Source organism: Chroicocephalus ridibundus, chromosome 4, assembly GCF_963924245.1.
Source record: "Chroicocephalus ridibundus chromosome 4, bChrRid1.1, whole genome shotgun sequence".
Taxonomy (NCBI): domain Eukaryota; kingdom Metazoa; phylum Chordata; class Aves; order Charadriiformes; family Laridae; genus Chroicocephalus; species Chroicocephalus ridibundus.
In genome coordinates, this window is record NC_086287.1 from 11,624,393 (window position 1) to 11,642,815 (window position 18,423).

Below are 18,423 nucleotides of genomic sequence, written 5' to 3' on the forward strand. Positions count from 1 at the left end.
AGGCACCGTAGGATTCGAGATGCATTGAAATGAAAAGAATTAAAATGAAGGATTAACACTTATTTCACCCGACTTCCATACCTTCCTGAGATACTTTTTTATAATAGAAAAGCCAAAGTATTTTTCTTTTCTCTCAAAATAACTATGAATAGCTTCTTGGTGAGTGGGGAAGTTTCAGTGAAACATTCCACTTTGGACATTTCAGCTAAGAGAGTGGCAGCCAGATTAGGTTTCTTTAATCACTATAAACTCACATCGCTACCACAGACTTTGACCAACCTAACAGCTATAAAACAGTACTTCCTCTCCATTGTTGTCCTTAGCTCACCACAAGACTTATCATGTTCATATAACACAGAGATCTTTAAAAGTTAACTCTGGCATAATTGATAAGTGAGTATGATCACAAGCTCTTTAATTTAGTATATTTTCTCCTCACAGAGAGGAGATTTTTATAGCCTCAGCTGTTTCCATCCAGCAAGGAAGGGAAGAAGATAAAAGCTCAAAGAGTAGAGCTGTATCTGAACCAACCAAGGAAGAAAAGCTGCGTGTGCCAAGGCCAATCATGGCAAGAAGACAGAGGAGAGGGTCGGCAGGAACCACTGCAGGCCAAAGGAGGGGAGGAATTACCTGATGCAAACCAGTGGAAGTAGGTGTTGCACACACAGAAAGACACGCAGCAGGCCTGGGCTTCCTCTGCCTCTCCACTGGGGAAGAGAACAGCTGCGAAGGACAGCCAGGACACCTTCCCCAGCATTAAAACTTCTCTCCTCCAACACCACAAAACCAGGACTGGGGCTATTCTTTTTGGGCACAAAATTTTCTCCTCATGAATTCCAGAATACTCCCACCTTGTCCACACCAAAAAGCCATGGAGTGGCATCTCGGCAGAGACATTTGCTCACCAGCGAAGCATTTCTCCTTGCTGTGTCAGAGGTCATGATCTCCAAAAAAGCCACATTTTGCGGTCAGAAAGGCAGGATGAGACAGGAGACTCTGGTTACTGGGGTTTCTGGCTTGCTGGAAACACCATTTTTTTCTCTCTTTTTTTTGGCACAAACAGTGTGTTGACAGATGACAGAGAGGAAGATGGTGCTCTAAGTAAATACAGCTCATGGAAAAGTATGCGTTTTTCTCTAAGGAGTCACCAACATTTCACTGCAGCATTGTACATAACTCACTAGAAACAATGCAATAAGGACAAGAAGTTGAACAGAGTAATTCTTAACTATAATTAAAGTTTCCTGTTCTGTAACTGTCTCAAAGACTTAAGAGGCAATGTATAAACTGCTTACCTATAGCGGAAATAAAACCTGCTTGGGGGAATACTTGAGTTCTTAGAGTACTATCATTTACCCTTTTTCTTCCTTCATCATATAAATCACTCTAGGGATGAAATACAGATCCAAAAGTCTCATCAAGGTGCATATCGACGCTGAAAATGCAAACCATACTTTTCAAAGCAATCACTGAACTTCCTCTGGAAGAACCACCCAAAAACATAATGAAGTTTATTTGAAACTTTACTGAAGTAAATAAGACCCCAATAAAAATTTGTGCCACAGAAAGGAAGAGAATTAGATAGCAGGAAACAGTCTGGACAAACAGTTCTTTTAAGTCAGAACTCAAGCATCCATGGGCTAGATTCACAGCTAACAAGAACTGTCATTTTAAGTCCCATGCACGATGAATACATACATGAAGCATATACAAGAATTTGGCCTCCCACACAGCCTCCCGTGGTATTATAGGAGTCTCTGGAGAGCTCCCAGACACAAAGTGCAGACACTGGGTAGAAGAAGGACTGCATTTTGATGATCCCTTCTTCTCTTATAAGATCGCCCAACCTCCTTTCTGCCCCGAGTTGGGGGCAAACAGGAGTGTCAGATAAAAAAATCTGAGAAGTGCTGTTCATACCTGGTGGCTACCCAATGAGAAAGTGAAGATCTTGTGACAACTTAAAGCAATGGAAAAGGGACAGAGAGAAAGTAGAAATTAAAGCAATTGTACATGTACAGATGTATACATATGAAAGCAAATGCCTCCGGTCTTGGCTTATATTCCCTGTCAGTGAAACAAACTCCGTTAACTACACATGATTTTGAGAATAGTGAAAAAATGGCTTCATTGTTAGGGTAATTTCACTAATTATCGCAAGATAAATGGATGTATGGAGCTGGTTCATGTCTGCACATGAAGCCTTTCAGCATCATATAGCAAGCAATAAAACTGACATACAGGAGTCATTTAACAAAAATAACTTAGTCTTTTGACAGCAGTACCATGTGTATTGCTTGTCAACATTGCTTTGAGGTACAATACTCAAAAAATTAAAAACCTTTTTTGACTTAATTGTCCCACTGGAGAGAGAACAACCCTAATTTTAATTCAAACTTGCAGCACTTAAGTCCTTCCTTAGCCCCTTAATGCTCTGTTTCTAATATTTGAGAACACATTCCTCAGGGAGATTGGAAGAGAATTAAATTCTTCACATTTCAATACCACTAATCCTGATTCCACTTTCAATACAGCCCTAATTCTGCCATGTTTACTGGAAATAAATTATTTTTCTTCAGACTTCAGTTTGGCATGCAGGATACAATACATTTATTGTTTGCTTAAGGCTAGAAACATGAAAAGAAAAGAAAGACTGGATTCTGCAGCATCTGTAGTAATCATTTACTTTGGCCTTCCTCGTCATCAATAAAAACTGGAGTATTTCTGCTGTGTCTTCCCTAACATAGCTGTTTAAAAATCTCAATACCATTACAATAGGTGAAATTTGCAAGTGAGACTGGCTGTGTTACAGGATCTTCTAGGTTTTTCAATTTAGTTTCTACTCACATTAAGTACTTTGTTTTCGTGGTGACCATTTTAAATATAAATATTTCGATCTGGAGGAAACAGCTTTTTGGTGGTTTGGTTTCTTTGCATGTTTTCCTAGAACTGACATAAAAGGAAAAAAAATTTTTAAATGTGATTCTGGTAACAACTGAGGCTCTCCCTTGCTTTGCTTGTAAAAGTCATTAAAAAACACGAAAGTACATTTGCCTAACATAATTGTTTTCTATTGGTGACAAACAGAAAACACATTTCTTAAGATGCACAATCCTAATAGAAACATCAATGAGCATAAACTGCTTCTGAACAAAGCCTCGCAAATGGTCTCTCTTTATAAACAGCCAGATTACTTTTCTGTATTTTTATAAAAGCTGACTTCCACAGAACTCCTGCAAAATAACTTTTCAGGCCAAGTATGGAATTCAAAACAGTTCCTACTGAGACACTCTGTGCCTATGAACTTACAAGGTTACCGTACACGCTATCAGCCTGTTTTGCCGAAGTTATATGAGACATTTCAAACATAAGCCTTCCAACAAGTGCTGCTGTGCCGATTTAACCTGCTACATCTGGAATCACCCCACAATAAAATATAGCTGGAAGCATGAGCACAAGTACACTGACACTTTGCAGTGAATATTTCAGATAATGTTCATAGGAATCATAAAATAAAATGACCTATCTGGAGAATTTTTATCTACCACACAGACTAAGTTACATTCCACACATTTTAAAGTTGAAGGCTTCAAATATAGTCCAGTTTGTTTCATGATGTTACTGGCCTGAGCTTTCCAGTTTTACTATGGGAATACACTAAGACACTGACAAGTAAAATGAGATCAACCACACAAGGCAGCAGCTTGCATATGTCTCCATTCGTGCAAACGTTCAGTGTTGGCATGGGTAAAGCATGGGATGCTGCCCGAGGGGCCACACGCGTAATCCCAGAGATGGAGGCTCAAACATCATCTGCCTCTGCCACCGGTGGACCCCAAGCCACACTGCACTAGCTTTGCCGCTCAGCCACCCTTGTAACCCAAATTTCAGATAACGGAGAACAGAAACCTGGCAATCACAGAGTTCACACCATTCTGCTGCCTGCACAGAAAGTCCTGTCCTGTGAGCATCACTAAAACCCACCGATGCTCATTTCACAAAGCACAGGCACAAGTATTTCAAATGAATGACAATACATAGTTTTCCAGGCTTCTGTATGCAGCATATACTTAAACTGCTCATAAGAAATACTGATCAGAAATAGGGATGCGTTTCTGATGAGTGAGTTGTAAAATAAAGAAATTTTCTTTTTTTTTTTTTTTTTTTTTTTTTTTAAAGTAATGGTGTTGTACCTATGCTACTGGAAATTGTAACTCTAAACTTTTAAGTCCAAAGCTTTTGAGGAAGAATGTCTCTAGTCCAATTTTTATTCTATGCAGGTTACAGTGAGTATTTAAAAATTATTATTTCTAACAGGGGTGCTAAAAGCTCCATTAAACGGTCCTAACTTTCCATATAATCTACATATTCAAAGCTAACTGCAGACGATTAAGCCACAATCATTAGGGGTTAACATTATTCATAAACAAGATATTAAAACCTGACTCCTGTTTAGACTGGTTACAAGAAAGAACACTTTTCAGCTCTGTTGTAGTAGATTAGAAACACAATATGAACAACAGTAGAAAGTTTATGCTGATGTTCTCCTAGGTTAGGATCACAAGAGCAAAGGAAAAAAGTATACCATAAGGACATTAGCCAGCAAGTAAGTGTACCTCTTAAGAAAAGGCACCTGCCATTTAAGTTAGAAAGATGTTATGAAAAGACTGTCAGCGAAAATAAATAAAAGGACAAACTTTAAGCTCTTCAAAAATCCCGCCTTTCTCTTCCTATAGTGACAGTTACAATTTCAAGCTCACAAACTGGAACAGCAGACATACAAAAGTTAAGCACAGAACAAGCAGGGGGGTGGTTGGTTTTTGATTAGCACAAGATTTTCTGCTTTCAATAGGATGTTAGGACATTGGGCCAGACTAATTGAGAAAGTAAGTAATATCCTGTTTACCATCACCAAAATCACCTCCAGCAGGGAGGCAGCAGGGCCAAGTGCATTGAGCAGGGGCGGACAACACGAGAGGATGATGGAGAGGGAACTCCGGCACCGCCCCTGCCCAGCTGCCGGTGGGTGCTTCTACATCCCACTTCCTCTCACAGCCCTGTGTCCTCCTTTCTGCTCCTCACCCCCAGGTCACAGGGAAAACTTCGATGGCACAACTGTGCCTGTGAGGAGCACGAAAAAAACACATACCCACTAGCTGACAGAGCTGTATCAGCAAAATCCCGGTACAGATGCAGCTATACCAACAAAATTGAGCCACATTTGGCAGCAGCAGTTCCTCTAGTACAGCTTTCCCTTTGTATGCCCAGGGACATAATTATGGAGGTAAATACACCATGAAAAATGAATAAACGCATGAAGCAGGAAAAAGCAGACTCTCTCAGTCAGCAATCATGGAAATAACGTCAGCTCATGTCACTTTGAGAACGGGGATAACCCAGAAGGATGGGGCAGCAAGATAGGCTATGAATTCACACAGCAATGCAAGACTGCCAATGCTGGCAGTGCCCAAGGAGGTGCCACCCCATTTTTAGGCAGCTGGTGGCCCCCAGCAGGGAGCACAGGGCAAAGGGGGGCACCAGTCTTGGTGCCCAGATACAGCCTGTCCCTCTACTGGGGTCACTCTTGACCCAAAGGGGCTACAGAGCAGAGAAAGGTGATCAGCACTGCTGGTACTCAACCTGACCAAAGACATCTGCTGGAGACACCAGAAAGTGCCTACCAGTGAGGGACCAGAGAACAGGGGATACCAAAATAAGATTGTCTTTTGTATCCACTCAGGATTTCTGTAAGAAAGGAAATTAATGTTTGTTTGGGTTTTTTTTAAGCAAAAAATATGAAATTATGGCTGTGCTGAAGCAAACTGCCCAGGATATGTCTTGGGGGAAGAAAAAGAACAGCACCAATGTTAGTTTTTACAGAATACATGCCAAAAGCTCTCCAGAGTATGTTTCACATTGTCTTTCCAAGTGTGGATCTCTGGTTATATGTTTTTTCTCCAGTATGTGTCCCTCTCATTATTAGGGCTGCGGCAATTACCCAAGAGCTGAGGAAGAAACAGTCAGCACAAGGGCTGCAAGACCCCAAGGGCTCCAGGCTGCAATAATTCATTTGGCAAAGCTGTATGACATCTACAGACATCAGACTTACAGACCAGTAACCACGATTAATCCACTGAAAACACAGACACTATTGCATTGCCAATCAAAGAAATAAAACGTTCCAGGCAATATTTCATTTGTATACACACACCACACACGCTTTTACGAATCAACAGATTCAGTTGTTGTAACTTTTTTAATAGAAGCTAGCACACAATGCTTCCTGTGGCTTATTGGGGTCTTAGTGTTATCAGTCACACTGAAATCCATGAAAACCACAAATAAGTTAATGAAGAAAAAGAATTAAAAAAAATAAAATCCACCCCAAAGTAGTTCTGAGTTGTGAACGATAGGCTCCTTGGTTAGAGCAATGTCACCAAATGTCACCAAATACGAGCTGCTGAACAACACTGGAGAATTGTAAAGCCACACCCAGGCAAGTCAGCCAGAGGGTGGTGGAAAACCACAAAATTTAGGTTAAACACCAAACTCTGCTCCAGAGAACATTTATGTGAGAAGACAAAAAAGAAAGCAAGCTACTGAGATTGCTTTACATCTGTTCTCTTTCTTTGTCCTTGTAAACCGGACCCGTAATTACCAGAAGAGACTAGAAAAGACATCATTTCTGAACGTAGAAACAGTATTTTTGGAAGAAAATGTGCAGGACAATTTCTATCCTCTTTCAGCCTTGACTTCCCAAAAAAATGAAGAAAAACAAAGTATAAAAAAACCAAATAAAGATTCCAAGAGAGTTACAAAAACAACATCCATTTCTGCTGCAGAAAAATCCTCTCAGTCAAACAACAAAATACATCTCAAAACAGTATTTTGGCAAAATCCATCTGAAAAAAAAACAACAACCTAACAGTGGGAATAAAACGTTAGGAAGCAGCCCCTTCAAAAAAAGACTCTGAGGGCAGAACGTCATTAACCAATAACAGGACAGATGACAAATGCATCACTGTTTTCACAAGGCAAGCTGAGATATAGTCAGAATTAAATTATGACTCATTTTCTCCAGCACAGAAAAGTTTACTAGAAAATGAGAAACACCAAAAAAGCACTACTTAAAAGTAATTGTTCATCACATAGCCTGGTTCCGAAAGGCTGAGGTTTAAATCCTCTATGTTAGTCCTGTCAACAATATTGAAGGTCAGAGGTGGATGCACCTTCTCATATTAAAGTCTTTATGCAACACTGACCATTTGCTTCCAATCACCTTCCAAGGAGAATGGCCTACGCAAAAATACCTAGAAGATATTATCATCAGACTCTTCATTAGTCATTCTTTCATTTGGAATATTTATTTTTCCATGTACCTGTACTTCACTGCATGTAAGTGGGCAGACACTGTAGGAACGCAGGCACTTCTGAAGTGCCAAGGCAAAGAACAATGCCAATTTTTTCTAAAAAATTACTTTTCTCACTGTCATCTGGTCCTAACATTCGCTTTACTGTATAGAAGATCCAAAATTTCTTAATGAAAGAATGCATCTGTAGGAGGCTATGGCCAACATCAACACATACACATCTGTAAGTCAACATTAACAGTGCTTTTATAGAGTTGAGCATGTGTAAGCGTAAGAATATTGCAGATATGTTAGATATATCCAGAAAGTTTTAAGACTGTGTTACTGTTTCACTCCCATATACTAACATGAGGTTACACGTAACATCTACAGCTGTTTTGGGGATCCTCAAATGATGCCACGTGGCGATTACGTGTTGCTTGTTTCAGAGTAATGTTTGCAGTACCACAGTAGATTAAAGGCATTGTGTTTCTTCCCCTTCCTACAGCTACAGGGCGACGGAGTTAAAGCTGCTTTGGTACCCCAACTCTCAAACAGTCTGTAATTTTCAGAGAGAAAGGATTAACTGGTTCAGGGTTTGCAGAGCGGCTGGTACACAAGGTCCTGATTATAGCTGGCTTTGATAGAGCAAACAACAATTTAGGAAGGAAAGTGGTTTACAGAAACATCTTGGGTCAATTCAGTTTTGCTTTAACACAGCCCAGCCTCTGCCCACCGGTTGGATGTCTGCTGGCTGGTGCCTCAGCGCTACCGGCCCTCCAGGGCCGCGCTGGGGAAGGTGCGGGGCAGCTGTGCCCTCACCCCACTGCTGTGGGGTGGCTGTGCCCTCACCCCACTGCCGTGGGCTGCCCACGGCCCCTGCACGGTCCCCAGAGCTGAGGGTTTTCAAACACGGGGGAAGACTGAAAGTTTTTACTCAACTTCCGATCAGAAGAAAACCCAAATTTGTTTCATCCAATGTGCTTACATAAAGAAAACCAACTGAAGACATGAAGATGTATTTCGTTATTACAGTTCCTTCATATATCATTCAAACAATTTTAATATCCCCCAACTTACAGAGACCATGAAGGAAAACACAGAATTGACCATCAGAAAAAGGATAGAGAGAAAATTTTCTGGATGAAAGTTATTCACAAAGGAAATATTGTTAAGTTCTCCACTTTAAAAATATGATTTAAAAAAAAAAAAAGTTTTGTTACTGAGCCCAGGACATCATATTGGCTTGGACTTCTCTCTGGTTTTACATTAGCACAGATTCCTCCCTTTCTTCTGCATACAGGTAAACAATATTGCTTTTATTTCACTGAAATGTGCAACCAGATCTTTATCTGCACTCCAGTTATCAAGCTTTAGTTTACTACGAATAAAGAACCAGCCAATGCCCTAATACAGTGGCTGTATTACCATTGTGATTAAATACTAATGCAACCAGTGCCCCAAGAGCTATACGCACAGAACAGCATAGGCTTTGTTGCAGGATCTGTCAAAAGCAGTACCTCCTTGGAGCTCACTACACGGGACTCTGAGTGTTCATAAACCCACAGAACTAGACTTTACTTGCATTGCACTTCCTTAGCCATTTAATTACAGACTGCAGCAACCTGCATTTGGCATCTCGCTCTGCCATTGCCATACTGAGCCTGACTTTTGGCGGAGGCAGCTGCATGGAGGTGGCTGTTGATGGACAGGCACAGACAGAGGAGGGCAGATCTGTGTTTGGACCAGACCAAATTCTGCCATTGCCCCCATCACAGCACAATGACAGACCCTGGTTAGGGATGAGCATCTGAGGGACCCCCACGCAGCACTACTCACTACTCTGCTGTAAAAAAAAAAAACAAACAAACTGGCATAAACACCCCTAAAGATCATGTAGTACCTTTCATCTTTGCAAAGCATTGGGGTGGGAGGAGAGAAAAGAAAAAAGAGCTTTAGAGGTACTGTTGGGTACTTTTTGCTCTCAGCTTTTCTTTCCAGCTGGGACATGGACTTTTTTTTTTTTTTTTTTAAAAGATACATGATACATATTTTTTCTTCCCCCCAACAGTTGCTTAGAACTGCTACTTGGATTACCAGAGAATAAGCATGTGATAAACTGTATAAAGCAAAGGAAAACAACGTTATTTTCTGAAGTAAAAGCTGAACTATGATATAGTATTTCCCCTTTCAATTTTGAACTGAAGTTAAAAACAGGTTCTTCAGTACATGCTGCGCCCACAGGCATGTGACCACAATTGAGTTTCAGGTATTGTACAGTTACTGCATGGAGAGAAGAAAAAAAGAAGAAAAAAGGTATACACCAGAAGTTTTGGACTGTTGGCACACCAGACCCAAATGGATACCACTTCCATAGTATGAGCTCACTCCCTCGAAAAAACCTGAATCAACATACAAACTAAACCTCAAATGAAATAACCTGGAGTGGAAGATGCATGGAACAAGTTTAAAGGGAACTTGTATCAGCTCTGGAAGCAAAATTTTCAAGGAACAGCACTTCCTTTTGCATGCAAGTCACACTACAGCTAGATACTACTTAAAACTCCCAGACCAATAGCCAAAGGAGAAAAAGAAAGGAAAAAAAAATTAAAAGCACAGCAGCATGAAAAAGTCTTGTATGCCAGTCAAGAGATTTCCATAATGCATTGCTAAATCAGAAATCCTTGTGAAAGGAGCTGGGAAGCGACTGCAACAGTAGCAGAATCAGTCCATTTCTTCAAGGCACAACATGGGAGTTTCTACCCCCGCCCTCATTCCTGCCAAGCAAAGATTGCTAGAAATACATTAAGTTCAAATACTACAGAACCTCCTCTGTGTGTAGCACAGATTATCATAGCAAAGGCTTTGAACATCAATGTCTCCTTGTTGTTTTCTGGTGCCTGGTCCAGCTAAGCAGGATGAGAGGGCTATCAGACCTCATGTTTCTATCAAAGCTAGACTGAGCTTGATGTCTCCACTGATGCTATCAACTTCAGAGAATTCCTTTCAAACAAGGTCCATCAGACATACCGATGTCTGCATCTAGGGAAAATGGGCTCCCTTCTAGCCAGATTAACCTGCTACCTTAAACTGACACATTTAAAACCACACACATGCAGATCCAAATATATTACAGTGATTTTGTTTTGTGAGCGTGTATCCCAGGGCTCCTGCTGCCATTTAATGATGTGGGGCTTTTCATGAAAAACTCTTTCATCGTATTTCATATGATGGTTTATCTGTGCTCCATGATCCAAAGTCCTCCTCACCCCACCACACATAGCAGAGGCTCTTCCTACTGCTGACTGCCAGTCCTGCCAGTGGACACAACCAGCACGCTGACTCTGTGGGAGCAACACAAACACCCAAAGGAAAATTCAAAAGCCTTAGCAACTCTTTGCTTACCAGATGCTGTAATGCAGCACATCGATGACACCCAGAACAGTTTATTCCTAGCTTTCTATGATTGACATGATAGGATTCTTCAAATTATTAGCTTTTTCTTTTTCACTGCAACAAAAGATGCCATACGTTTACATAAAAGGACACTAAAGATTGTAGAGTTGTAAATTGCAGATGTTGAGTTACATGAGTGGCCGCCACAATCTCTCCTGTTGTTGCCCATAGGATGTGCATATGAAACACTGCTTTGATTATATACATTGGGTCTAAAAGATATTACTATAAAAAAATGCAGAAGGCAGCACACCATTGGATTCCTAATATCCAGTGCATCAACTAATTATGAATCAACTTTTACAGAGCGTATTTCTCCAAGGCATCTTGGCAGGCAGTGCACAGCAACACGTGAACACTTCACCTCGGCATTTTCAGGTCAGACTATATCCTAAATGGGTCAGTGCAACATCAGGCAGAAAGCACCCTTCCTGTCTAAAAACAGAAGCTGACAGCTTTGCACAGGCCCCTCACAGCCCATCTTCTTGCAGTTGGGGCAGCTACACTTACTTGATTACTCCTTTTACCTCATGGCAGACCTTTACTTTCAGGGCCACCCCAGAGTAACCGCGTCTCACAGTGCTCTGGCAGAGCTCTATTAATCATCAGCAGGTTAAAAGGTCAGATTAGTAAATCAGATTAAGGCATATGCCCGACAGGCAGGGGCAAGCATCTCAACCAAGGGCGTTCAGCACAGCCACTGCTAACGTGACTCCACTTCTCTGGACCTACAAAATGCCCCAGCAGGCAGAGAAAGTGGCCTGCGCTCGCAGGCGCTGCCTTCACAGAGTCAAGAGTCCATCCAGACTCTGGCACACTGCTGTAACCTCCCAGGCACAGATACTTTACACGTTAAGAAGAACAATAAATCCAACATGCTTATATTTCCCAGACAGAAAACCCAGATTATTAGCAACAGTTTCCAACACAATTACCACAGGAGTTCCCAAATGGATTTCTTTACATTCTTGCCTACATCCTATTTTTCTGATCACTATGAGGTTGCACAGCAGCGCGTCTCACAGCTTAAAGCTGAAAATTTTACTGCTGGAGTTTTAATCAAAAGCAGTAAGAATCTACAATATAGCCTTAGAGGAGAGAAAAAACAGGTAAAGGCAAAAAAAAAACCAACAACAAAAAAAGCCACCCCAACTGAATTAGCAACTAAAATACAATTTTGGTGGAAGAAAAAAAGAACCTGTGGCCCAAGTCTCACTGTGACTTTGACACTTTCTTGCAGAAGCTCCTGACAGTTTTGTAAGTGACAGTAACGAAAACCTTCAAGTCACGATATCTTGAGTGAAATTTTTAAACATGCTATACAAGCAAAAAGTTCAGCTGTTTCCACCTCCCCTTAGCATCAGCAAGGTTATCATTACACTGTGTCAGTGCTGTAAAACAAATCCAGTCATCTACAATTGCACCAGAGAAGATGGCTCTGCTGAAAACAGGGGAGGGACTGCATCTGCTGGGGTGTGCCAAGCGAAACTCATCAGCATCACAGCACATGACTAAGCATGTATTTGGGTATGTCAATACTCAACCATCAATTTGAAAATAAAGGTAATTTCTTCTTATCTCCCCCCTCCCACCAATCTGTAACTATGGAAAAAGACAGAACATTGCAAATGAAGTTTAAGAAGCCTTAGCAAGAGACAAACACACCACAAGATACGAAACAAATTATTCACACAGGATAATGACTATTAATACTCTATTTAAGATTAAAATGTACCAGGTAAGTAGTATTAGAAATTAGGATCCTGTTTCTAAAACTAGAGAGGTGACTGCAGATACACTTGACAGAGACAACTCAGGTGAATACAGGCCTGTAAGATAAATAAATAATTAATGTAAATGTTGCCTTTCTTGCTTAATTCTAATTGGGAGAGGTAATACTTATGTTGTCAATACTAGTTTCTAATGACTGGGTCTAGAACAATCAATTATTTTTCATTTTAAACTCCACAGAACTGGCAGAAAAAAGCTCCCTCTCTTCTGGATATCCTCCCCCAAGAAAGCAGAATAATCATTAAAATCATAATGGAATCATCAGACAAAGGAAGAAAACACTGCTTGGCTTCACTTCCTCTTCCAAAACTAAAACACACATTAATTTCAGCCCTGCTGCTGGCATAATATCCCAGCAAAACATTAGACAACAGACAAAACCCATAAGGAAAGTAGAAAATTTGGATTCAAAACATGAGCTGCTTCTTAGTATGACAAGGGTGTATTTTTCTCATTAAAGAAACAGTCATTAAAAATAAATGCAATGAGGGCTTCCGTGAACTCATCAGAAGCACTGATCACAACCTTACAAAGTCTGTTGATACCCAGTAGGAAAGCCAGACAAAGCAATGAAGTAAGTTTGCTTTCTACTTTGTAGAAGTACCAATAATTCTCTCTCACACACATTTTCAATAAACTTTGCATACGGGTTAGCATATTGGCTACACGACAGCAAATTCAGCAGACAGACAAGGAAAGCCTTGCAGGTCTTTGCTAGTCTGTACGTTACTTTAATAGAGCAAATAAAACTGAAAAGTAGTGTTTCACAGTCTCTCTGTGTGCTAGAACAATTAGAGTGAAAAACCCCTGATGTATCCGCATCAATATTTATTTCTAAATTAAAACTTGTATGCAGATGCGGACCTGCTACACTATATATGCCATTCCTTTATTTATCATAGAAATCAGTCAACTAAAAGTGACGCTTAAATAATTTTACAGCTATTTTCCAGAAGCCAGTGTTTGTAGTTATACTGGCTTGAGAGTTCAAGCAAGCCAGATCACCTTAGGAACATGTATCCTATTAAGTTCTGGGTCAGTTATGTCCTGTTGAATGTTCTACTTGTCAAAGAACCCACAAAGCTTTACCTCAAAGGGCAAAGGAGTTTCATATTGATGCTGCTTTGTAGAACTACCGGCTTTACCTGACCATCTGAAGGATGCATACAAATGCTCCGTTAGAAAAAGCTGAGTCAAGAAACTCTGTCAAACACAGTGTTAAGTCATTTGCGTATTTTACTGAATGTCAGGTTGAACCTTGGACTTACCTTTGTAAGAGGAAAGCACTGTGAACAACACACAAAAATGTCTCACCTTGCTCTGAAATAGCTGCGTAATTCCTTTTGTTCTGTATTAATGCATGATAAACATAAAATAAATGGGAGACAAACATTTTGACTCCATAACTGAGCTTGAAGATGCTTCTACACCAAAGTTACTAATAACATCAATCCATTCATTAAGTCAGGTAGTAGCTAAAGCAGTGGCTATATACAGATTTGGTGGTATATATTTAAATGAATGCATAAAGGCGGCCTTAAGATACTATCAAGCTTCTGCGTTTGTCATGAAACAGCACTAGAAATATTGCTGGAGCCCTCAATATGCCTGCATTCAGGAAACAATCACAACTCCTTCCTCAGTAAAAAATAAAGCGGAGAGAAAGAAAATAACCATGCCCTTTGTATTTTTGCATAGGCAAGTATAAGATAAAGACATTGTGGATCTCTCCCACATAAATACACAGAGGAAAACTCCCAGATTCCCGGATCAGTAGGAAACACAGGGAGAAACCTTCTCCTCCGAGAAAGGGGCCAGCATCCACCGCTGCCACCCACACCCCGGCCTCTGCCAAACTCCTGGTGCTCAGCACAGCTCCTCCTTCCCATGCCAGCACCCGCTGCTTCCCACCTCCCAAAGCCATCTCCCTCGCAGGGCTGCCGTCAGCCCCAGAACACCCCAACTCTGCATCAAAGCACAAAGCGTGCTGAACTGCCGGAGATCGGCATCCTGCTGAGTCCACCTCCAGGGGAGAAGCGGTGCTCCCGAAGGAATAAAGCCACTCCCCTCTGTATGCTATTCCATATTTATCTTGAAAATCGATATGGGAAGTATTTATTAAAATTACTCCACAGAGGCTACTAAAGGCAATTTTTTTTCCCCACAACATGCACAAAGCAGGTTGGCATAGAGCACATTAACCTATTCTTCCTGTCCACTTATCTAAGCACCAAAGTTACTGATAAGATGCGGCTGACCTGTAGCGCTGGTTGTGTCTTACTGTACCATACCCAGTAGCTCTGCAGTACGTGCTGGGGAGTATTACATTACTCATCACCCTTCCACTGCACTTTCAGCTCAGATACCTACTCCCAAATATATACCAGGTACCCAGAACAAGACCCAGCGCTTCATTAAATATTTGGCACATTGGTCTCAAATTACCTTTGACACACAGGGTTATTTATACATCATGGCACATTGCATGCCTCTGCGACAAGATAGCATCACACAATACTGCATGTCAGGAATGCAGGCAACAGATTTAAACCAATCCCCACTTCAAGACACTTTTACTAGGAAGCAGGTCACAAACTGAGTAATATCCGTTTTATGCACTGAAAAACGTATGCTATTCATTTCCAGGAAATAAAATCAACCACCCTAATCCTTCTCCCCTCTCACATACACCCCCCATCAGAACAACAGAAAGACGGTTTCTTTTGTCTTACCAGGTTCGCTGTTGGGATGTATTTAGTTCTCTATGCAAGCCTTATTCTTCCTAATGCTTTTGCTAGGACACCTGATGTTGACTTGGTGCAAGGGCAGTGTTTCAGAGAGTAACTACAGCAAGAGGTATTTGGTTACATCCACTGAATTCAGTTTTGAGCATGCACCGATAGTTCATATTTATGGAGCTTGTTTCCCAGCCTTAAACACGTGCACATTTCTGATATTCATTCAACCACATTAATGTTCTGAACACAAACAATGTACAGAGGAGTGTCAGCTGTTACTTTTTAAAAAATCTATAGACGGAAATGTAAGGAACCTAGATTCAGCATTCATCTTATGAGGCAAAACTCTGAAATCTGAAAAATGGCTCCAGACTTCAATATTATTCTCATCCTACAGTCGTGCAATTACTTAAACGATTTTTCGAACTGATAGAAATGGTTGCAGAGGTGGCAACCATAGGAATCCTTAGCACTCAGTAAAGGGGAAGACCAAATACTGGTCAGAAGGCTAGGAGTTTGGATCTGAAAGAGAACTCATTCACATAAATTATCCAAGCCCAAATATCACATTTCATCAGCAGTTCCTTCAGTCCAGCAAGGATGGAAGTGAGACCTGGAGAAGTAAGTTCTGTTCTCAGGAGGCTGACTCCTTTACAACCTCTAACAGGAGCAAAGCAATGGAGATTCAAGTGTACAACTATACACTGTGCCAGTTCCACAGCTGAAGTGAAGGGACAATGACAAGAATACTTAAAGTAAATAAATAAAATAATAAAATCAGCACTGACTACACGCTTACTACCATGAACTCAAGCCCTATTACTTCCTGCAACACAAGCCTAGAACTTTCTCCTAATCGGTTCAGATTGCTACTTAAAATTATTAGCCAGCACAGCACAAGGTGAGAGAATATAAACAAAATTCATAATAAACAGCCTGATAACAAGTACATACAATACGTGATCCTGTACATAAAGAAGCTGATCTTATGAGTAAGCAGAAAAAAAAAAAAACCCTACCCACTATCTTGTAAAGTTCATTAAAGGTAATGTTTAACCAGAGGGGTTTTTTCAGCTGGAAAGGGTGTCAGCAGAGAACACTGCATTGCATTATGAAATTCTCCCTTGCTTTTAGCAACTGCCTTCAGAGACTGCAATTGTTTCTCTAAACCCTTCTGTGCTGCTCCCTGTGTGCACAAGTTTAGAGGCCAAGGGTACTGCACATCCCTGACACCACTAACAGATGGGACTCACCTCAGCCAATAACACAGATTACAGTTATCGCGATATACTCTCATCCGATTACGCGCAAAAAAATTCCACTATCTGCCAAACCCAAGTCTTCTCAAAGAGAAAAGAAGATGCACGTTCTGCTCCTGCTCCACTTTCTGCTTTGCTTTTTAAAACAAACAAACAAAAAAACCAAACCCTGTTAATAATTTTTAGCTGGACTCCATCATATATGATTTGCACATGGTAGACTAGGAAAAAATGTCTTGGAAGATTTAAAAGCCTTCCACTTGGCTTTTGGAGTTGTTATTCAGGTAAAAAAATGGCAAAATATGTTATCTGAACCAAACAGTATTTTGATGTACTGAGTCTTTCAAAAGTAAAACTATATTTAAGAAAAAAACAACAAACAAAAACCATAAAATACACAGAAGAGTTAAAATAAGCAATTGAATTGCCAAAGACTATTTAAAGTTGATTATAAAACATCCTCACATATTCCCAACAAAAATTTCACGTGGCTTTGGAAATTCTATTTTGATGCTTGGCTATGGTAGTTACACAGAAGGATGAACTAACTGTAACACCCCCTTGGGCATTACTGCAGTCTACACAGGCAATAAGCTGCAAGCTTAAAAGGTCTGAGAAGGATTTATTGTGAACTAACGGATTCAAAGAACCTGGTTTTTAAGAAGCCAAAACTCCACAACACACACGTACAATGCCAGGCACAGTCATTTTAAAAACTGAATTGGTAATACCCACTTGGCTGAATGTAGCAAGTGGAGAAACTGCTGGCATTGTTTGTCCAGACCAGTGCGGGTGAGATGTCAGTGATAAGAACAAAACTTTAAGTCTAATTCACGTATTCCCATCACACAATTCAAGAAACCATCTGCCTGAAGGAGTCAGGCCCCAAATATGAAGCTTTCAGGGACCACTTAACAAAATGTAGCGGAAGTGTCCAGAAACAGGCAGGCAGGTGATTTCTGAACCCACGGGCCGTTCTTCAGAATTATTCCCTCCTCACCAGATCTTACCATCACAGCTCTAGGAGGAAAAAAGCAAGGAGAAAAGAACCCAAGTTTAGACTTTCCTCCTAGTTACATCGTTGTTACTAGAACACTGAAAAATAGTCAGAATGAGGACTGAATATATGCTAGGGCAATAGCATCTATCATAATTTGTGTTGTGCTAGGGTCTACCTTTCCCAACAAAGAATGGGTCTTCTCTTGCTCCCCTCCCCGCACAGTAGATTGCCCACAAAAATTTGGAGGAGATAATAAAACAAACCCCCCCAAAAAATAACCCCTCACCAAATGGCAGCTCAGAGTAGGAACGGGGCTTGGTAGCACACGCAGCCCAGATTTAAGCACCAGTCAGAATTTTCTTCCTTTCATGGAACTAAGAGTCTAAATATGACTAAAGATCATTTTGGGGAAGTTTTTACTTGCTTGTAAACGTAACTATGCATAGATGAAAGAGTTATTCTTAGTCATCTTCTCCATGTCAAAAATAAACCCAGCAATCTCCAGAATGTGTCACAATACAATATTAACTATGTATCTGCACAGTCACTGAATCAGTGGACACTTAACAGCCTCAATTTAGAATATCTGTATTTTCTGGAAACAGTCTAACGTACCCTGCTGGAATACGCTGAACTACTAATACTACTTCTGAAGAAGTCAATTTGCAGCATAAACACCTCTAAACCTGGTCCTAGTGATGAGCAAAGCCAACAGCGTGCCATCCCTTCCCAGCTGGGGTGCCAGACACAGAGCAGAGGCTGCATTCTTCAAATTAACGGACTGCTCACGCGGAACGAGCTTGAAGAGCAAATGCATTATCAAAGAAACGATT

General features: G+C 40.7%; 1 protein-coding gene across 14 annotated transcripts in view; it reads right to left on the reverse strand.

The window, feature by feature from the left end:
• MICAL2 (microtubule associated monooxygenase, calponin and LIM domain containing 2) overlaps positions 1–18,423 on the reverse strand; it is a 162,700-nt gene that overhangs the window by 112,060 nt on the left and 32,217 nt on the right. The window contains exon 1 of one of the 14 annotated variants that reach the window (XM_063331399.1): positions 10,752–10,825. The exons of the other annotated variants lie outside the window; for them this stretch is intronic. The gene's annotated coding sequence lies outside the window, so the exon portion shown is untranslated. Of the gene's footprint in view, positions 1–10,751; positions 10,826–18,423 lie in introns of those variants that run through there. 14 annotated transcript variants of the gene reach the window in all.